A 7,541-nucleotide genomic window follows, 5' to 3' on the forward strand; every position below is an offset into this window, starting at 1 on the left:
TTGGTTTTCTAAGCTTTGGAATCACTCAGATGAGTAACACAAGTAACATCAGTCTTGAAATAATAGTTTCCTTCATTGAGTGTCTCCTACATTCTTTTTCAAGTATTAAGGGCAAAACTTTGAATTTATTTTTATCCACTAACAGAGGAAACCCAAATTCTCTATAGAATATCCTGCCTTAAGCTTTAACAGAAATAATAACACATGTTACAGGATTATTTCTCATCTGTTCCAGAAACAGCTGAGCATCTAAAGACAGAACTGCTGTGCCTTGGATTTATCACAGAGGTTTACACTGTACTTCCATATTTACTTTGTCTTTTCCTAGGGAACAGAAAACAATGGTGGTCATCATGTGCCAAAAAAATAAACACTTCATTTGCACTAAATGTTTACAGTTCCACAACAAAGATGAAAACAGTATAAATCTATGAATAAGCATCCATCTGGCCTTCAGGAAATACTACTGTAAACACAGCAAAGTCTATACAAACACTTTATGTTCTCATAGTGGCTTTATGAGATTCCAGCCAATAAGATGGGTTCCCTCAAGATCTTATAAACAAAACTTTGGCTTTTAATTAGCCAGCATGATCCTATCCAGGAGCATTAACATTTAGTTGAAGCAGAGGTTCTCAAATGTTGGTGTGTATCTGAAGAGCCTGAAAACATATTAAAGGACCTAAGGACTAGGTGTACTGAAATGGTTTAGGGTCTAAATCTCTCTAGGTTTATCATGTTACTCAGGTCATTCCCATACTCAGAAATTTTTGAGGAAAAAGTCTCTATTACAGTGATCTTTGACCTTGCCAGCACATTGGAATAGCCTGGCAAACTGTAAAAACAAATACTAATGACTGCATCCACCTCCAGAGATCTGTTTTCTTTGGTCTGGGCAAGGCCCATGCTTCAGGAATTTAAAAATTATTCAGGTTGATTCTGGTGCACAGCTAAGTTTGCAAAGCAGCATCTAGAAAATGGTAACCAGATTTGGCAAGCACATTTATTAAATCAAGAAGAGGGAGAGAATAAAGTTCATGTTATGGTTTGGATATGAGATCTCTTAGCTTTTTTACTGCTGTGACTAAAATGATCTGACCAGCACAACTGTAAAGGAATTTATTTGAGGGATCACAGTTTCAAAGATCTTAGTCGTAGTTCACAGAAAGCCGGTTCCATTCCTTGGGGCTTGAGGTGAGACTAAACATCATGGCAGGAGAGGGTGTTAGAGGGAAGCAGCTCACATCATGGTGATCAGGAAGCAGAGAGAGAGAGTCTCTATTTTCCAAATACAAAATATATACCCCAAAACCATGCCCCAATTCCATTCTCCTCCAGCCACACCCTACCTCTTCAGTTACCACTCAGTTAATCCCTATTGGGGGATTAAATCACTGATTGGGTTAAGACTCTTACAACCCAATCATTTCTCCTCTGAACCTTCTTGCACTGTCTCACACACGCGCTTTTGGAGAATACCTCATACCCAAACCATAACATGAGGTGTCCCCCAAAACTCATGTGTGAGACAGTGCAAGAAGGTTTAGAGGTGAAATGATTAGAATGCAAGAGCTGTAATCAGTAAATTAATGCACTTGAACGGATTAACTGGTAACTCCAGGCAGGAAGGGTGTGGTTATAGGAGGCAGGTCAATAAGGGCATGGCTTTGGGGTTTACATTTTGTCCCTGGTTCTCTCTCTCTCTCTCTCTCTCTCTCTCTCTCTCTCTCTCTCTCTCTCTCTCTCTCTCTCTCTCTCTCTCTCTCTCTTTCCAGGCTGTCATGAGTGAACAGCTTTCATCTGCCATGCCCTTCCACCATGAACTTCTGCCTCATCTCAGGCCCAGAGTTCTGGAGTCAGCCAACCAACCATGGACTGAATCTCTGAAATCCTAAACCAAAATGATGCAAAGCTGACTAAAAGAGTACAACTTCACCTAAAATCAGATAATGAGGCAGAGAAATCTGACAGGCATTGTTTTCCAACTTTACAATTCTATACCAGTGCAGTCCCATCTGTAAATAACCAGACATAAAAGAAAGGAACAAAAATCAATTTTAATATAAAATATGACTAATCTGAGGAGGGGTTATGGTAATAACATTAAAGTAAGTGTTCCATGAAGGACTAGTGATTTCTGAGCTGTTTGCATTTTATTAATTTATTGAACAAAGTTTTGCTGGACACTTGCAATATGCAAAACCTGATATTAGATGCTGAAGTAAAAAGATAGATAAGCCAGACAAAATTCCCTGGCATCAAAGAGTTTATCAGTCATAAGAATAAATAAAACACAGTTATAAGTTACCTGTCAGTGAAACAACTGCATAAGAGACACATGAATTAAGTGTCTTGAAAATCAGCAACAGGGAAATAACTCCTTTGGAAAGCATGACCACAGAAGTTAAGAAAAGAAGCAACATATGATCTGAGAATGAGCCAGAGAACAATAATTTTGAGACAGAGAATAACATAACCCAAACAACACAGGTGAAAGAGTTCAAATTATGGTCAAAGAAAGATATTTAGTCCAGACAAATTAGACCATGATAAACGGAGAAGTCAGTGATTTCTGGTTGTATAAAACATCTGATACCACTTTCAAGTATTAATTAAACAATGGAGGAAATGTTAAAGGAACTTTGAGCAGAGAAATGGCATAATTCATGTTATGGGACTATGGGACAATTAATTTTAAGGAAGTTGTGTAAGGCAGACCAGCATGGAAAGAGTCTAAAAGTATAGACTAAGTGAACCTATTGCAGGATGCCCAAGTGCAAGATGTAAAGGTTTAAACAAGTAATAGGGGTGGGAATAACAGACCTAGAAGCATGACTAACACATTTCCAGTCTGTGAAGTACAGAGAAGAGCAGTATCATGAACATAAATAGAAGCAAATAGGGAGATAACACTTGGAGAATATGATGCCCTAAATTTTAGCCATGGAGAATTTAGGATATCAGATAATATGCAGTAGAAAGTTTATAAATGTGGAGTAGGACGTTGAGAAAGAGGTAAAGGTTAGAAGTCCCCTTCAGGTTTGGGTGCCCTCCCCTTTCCATTTACTTCTCTATCTGTGTTAGTCATGGTTATGAACAAAACCTGACAAGGACAATTTAGAGGAGGAAAAGCTTGTTCTGGCACAGAGGTGATCAGTCCAAGGTGGTCCAACTCCATTGCTCAGGTCCAGAAGTAAACATCCTTGCAGAAGGGCATGGCCGCGGGAAGCTGCTCAAAAGCCCAAAATCAGAAAGAGAAGAGGAGGTGGCACCAGGGGACAAAATGTAAACCCCAAACCCACACTTGCTGTGACCTGCTTCCTCCAGTCATACCCCACCTGCCATAGTTACCACCTGGTTAGTCCATTTAATTTATTAGTCCAAAAAATGGATTGATCCATTGATTAGGTTACAGATCTCATAATCTAATCATTTTTATCTGAACATTCCTGCATTGAACAGGAGCTTTGAGGGGATACTTCATATCCAAACCACAACACCATCTGTCCAGATCCTTCAATTCCATCCTAAATAATTAATTGTGAAAAAAATCACAGAATTTTAATAAATTAAGAACCCTGAGACATCAATAAGAAAATGCATCACCTTGATTTCTAAAATGGGCTACAAACAAAAATTCATGAAGAAACAATACAAACTGCTAACAATATATAAATAAAGTTGAAACTGAAAACATAACCTGTCTGATTAAAAATAGGAAAAAACTGCCAATAATGATGAAGATAATGAAAGAATTACTCTCATGCTGCTGATAGAAATACGGTAAGACAGGGCAATTTGAGAAAAAAACTTACTTCTGGAAAGTTATTCTAAGAAATTTTTACATATACATATCTATGTACCTATATCTTCAAATCTATAATATGTTCACTAAAACTTTGTAATAATGCAAAAAAATGCAAATAGGCCCTTTTGGCAACTGATTGCCAGCAATCTTCTCATTCCTTTTTTGATTTGGGCACAGGAAGTTGAACCCAGGGACACTTTGTCACTGAGCTACATCCCCAGTCCTTCTTATTGTTCATTTTTGAGGCAGAATATTGCTTAGTTGCTTTAGGTCCCCCTAAATTGGTAAGGCTGGCCTTGAACTTGTGATCCTCCATGCCTGGCTTCTCACCCCTTAAAAGAAACATAGGAAGGCACAAGATTTGCTTATTTAGTTTTCGGCAATTTTAGAATTTTTCCATCAGAGCCAGGTGCAGTGGTACTTGCCTGTAATCCCAGTGACTCAGGAGACTGAGGTAGGACAATCACGAATTCAAAGCCAGCCTCAGCAACTTAGCCAGGTCCTAGGTAACTTAGCGAGACCCTGTCTCAAACTGAAAAATAAAAAGGGCTGGAAATGTGGCTCAGTGGTTAAGCATCCCTGTGTTCAATCTCTAATATCATAAGAAAATAAAAATAAAAATCCATCAGTACCATGCTCCTTTCCTTTCCCTTCTAGCAACAGATCACTAACTTGCTATATAAAATTTTTTTGTCTTTCATGATTATGGCAGCAAGCACTATATCTATTGGGTCACTCATTCTTGTGATCCCATATGCTCTTCCAGAGCGAACTCATTTCAAGGACTGGCAAAAGGAAGTGCTTAGGAAAAACCACATCATCACAAAATTGTATCCAAAGAAGACACTGTATGTCATATGATGTCGTGAGCAATATATAAACCATTGCTTTGAACTATGTAAACCTTGGACAGTGAGAAGCTGCTTCTGGGAACTCGGTGGTGCAAAAACGCCAGGGGAACACCCATTTGCAAGGTGACTCCTGCTGATAGGAAGATTCCATGCTTGTTGTGGAATTCACTATTTCAAAAACCTTGATTTCAAATCCCAGCTGCCCCAGAGGTAGAAGAGATGGACGTAAACTGCTAAGCCCCCACCAAGTTGTTTTTCTCAACTTCATTCTGTTTACCTCAAGAAATTTTTCACACTGAAACACTTTAATGTTCACACCTATATAATAAATGCACAGGTTTTCATTCCGTTGTTAGATCCATTCTGCATCAGAGCGTGGATCACCCACCAGATAATGCTGCATCTTCATTTTCGTGTCCTTTGTCTTTATTTCTTACTATATTTATATTGACTTTTATTTTCTCAAGCAAGCTCACAGCCTACATTCGGTTAACTGTTCACCCACTGTGCGGGTGGCTGCAAACAATATGATGTGCATTCTCATATATTCCAGGAGGGAGAAGGTTGCTACAATCTTTCTAGTGATTAATTTAGAATATGCATCATGAGACCATAAAAAATTCATATTCCTTGCCTAGTAATTTCACTTTTAGGACTCTAGCATGAGGTGAATATGATATGCAGAGAAAGTATTCACCTACAAAGATTCACCAGAGTAGGGTAGGGGGCAAAAGACTCAAGTTAAATAACAGGAGAATGTCACAATAAACAATAGGACAAATCCCTGATAAAATATTAAAATAAATTTCAATGTTTCTAAAGAATTTATAACAACACTTGGAATGCTTATCAGATGAAATTAAAAAGGCAATCTCTATAAACCAAATAGTATATATGCAGTATGAGCATAAACTTCCATTGAAAAACAAATAAAAAAACCATAATGGTCATACAAAAGTAAAACAGACTAAATACTACAGTATTTTAGTATTATATACTATTTCTTACCATGGTTCCGAAGTTACTCCACTGACAATGTGCACTTTCAGTCAGTAAACTTCGAACAGAAGCAGCCCTGTACCATCAGGGTCACTTCTGCAAGTCCCTGAAGAAGAATGGAGAATTAAGATGCTTTCTGTTATTCCTAGTTGTCATCAATAGTCTGCTTTGATGATGAACAAGCCTTACTTCTGTGGCCAGCAATTCTTCAGCATCATCCAGGCTCTCCACAGCAACTACTGCACAGGAACAAACATGAAAGTCAGAGGGATTTGCAGACACCAGGAGCATGGCTATAGGGGGAAACTATCATTTAAATAATTTAGAGAAATCTAGAAAGTCTGAGAAAAAAATTTTTTTTTTTTTTTTTTTTTGCGGTGCTGGGGATCGAACCCAGGGCCTTGTGCTTGCAAGGCAAGCACTCTACCAACTGACCTATCTCCCCAGCCCTGAGAAAATTATTGACCAATATTTACAAATTACTCTTATAACTTATAGCATACTTGTAAACAAGCCACATAAAATTCATGTTCTAGACCCAAACCTCTTTAATCAATTTTTGTCCTCTTTTGTCAGTTATGTTTTAATGCCTCACAAGAAAAGACAAGGCTAGCCAAATCCAAAAATTCAATTGCAGCAGCTTGAATTGGTGTTGGGGTAAAAAGGCAGATAATGTGTGTTGGTAAAACTTTAAAAACAGGAATTCAGCCTAGATTCATGGCTGAGGGCCAGAGGACAAAAAAAAAAAAAATGTTTTGTAAAATTATAAGTAGAACAGACCTGAGCTTCAAAGGCTAGGAAGCAGCCAGACCCTGGGGTCAGTATCCAGGGAACATTAGCAGTATAGCCTGTCACATCACATCCTCACTCTTAGGAGGCTGAGTCTGACTTTCAAGGGATTCATAAATCAGCTACCGTGTTTAACACTGTACCACTGACATGTCTGACTCCTGATGTGACTCACTTCATCAGGAAACATAATGCAGGTCAAAGACAAGGCAGGCTGTCAGCAGCGCATCATCAGCTGACTTGGCAGAATCCCTCTAACCCCACTACCCAACACTTGCTCCTGAGATAGTTATTTTGAGCTGGTCACGTTTTCCTGTTTATCACTCATTGAAGTGAAGATCTATTATGCTGAACTTCAAGCTCAGAAACAAGAAATTGGGCTACAGGAATGCTCGTGCAGATCTATTTGGAAACAAGCCAAATATCTATAGCAGTTGAGTGAATTAACAACTGCTGTAATATCCACACAGTGAATTGTTATTCAGTAAACAAAGAAATGAGCTACAACATGGAAGAATGTCAAAATAATTATGCTGGTAGAAATCAGCCAGATGAAAAGAGTACACACTATATAATTATGCATTATAAAATGCTAGAATATACAATCTAGCCTATAGTGACAAAGAGCATAACAGTAGTTGCCTAGGGATTGGGAGTGGGAAGAGAGAGCTCAGTGAGGAAGGTCAGCAGGGAGGGATTATAAATGATCCTGAAGAAACTTTTCAGTCCATATGGGCATTATTTTTATTTTGGTAATAGTTTCTCATATGAATACATATGCCAACACTTAGCAACTATAAACAAAACGTACGAAGTTCATTCTAGGTCCAGCTGTTTCATAAAACAAGTGTTAAAAAAGAAATTGAAGTAGCCCAAAAGAACTCAAGCAATGGCAAATACAACATTTATTTTTAATAAAAATGCAATGCATAAAATTTTAAAGTATTTTAAGTATTTATATTTTAAATGATTTTTCTTTCTTAATTGACAAAATTCTATTTATGTTGTCAATATGGTGTTTCAATATATGTACATATATACATATGTACACACACACACACACACACACACACACACACACACACACACATACA

General features: G+C 37.9%; 1 pseudogene across 1 annotated transcript in view; it reads right to left on the bottom strand.

Annotated features, from left to right (window-relative positions):
* The window catches only part of LOC306637632 (myosin-15-like), a 51,228-nt pseudogene extending 45,279 nt beyond the window's left edge, over window positions 1-5,949 (bottom strand). Inside the window, exon 1 of the transcript in view lies at window positions 5,848-5,949. The product of the transcript in view is annotated as a myosin-15-like (transcript). The remainder of the gene's footprint in view (window positions 1-5,847) is intronic.
* Between the last annotated feature and the right edge of the window lie 1,592 nt (window positions 5,950-7,541).

Source organism: Sciurus vulgaris, assembly GCF_902686455.1.
Source record: "Sciurus vulgaris genome assembly, chromosome: 10".
NCBI classification, from domain to species: domain Eukaryota; kingdom Metazoa; phylum Chordata; class Mammalia; order Rodentia; family Sciuridae; genus Sciurus; species Sciurus vulgaris.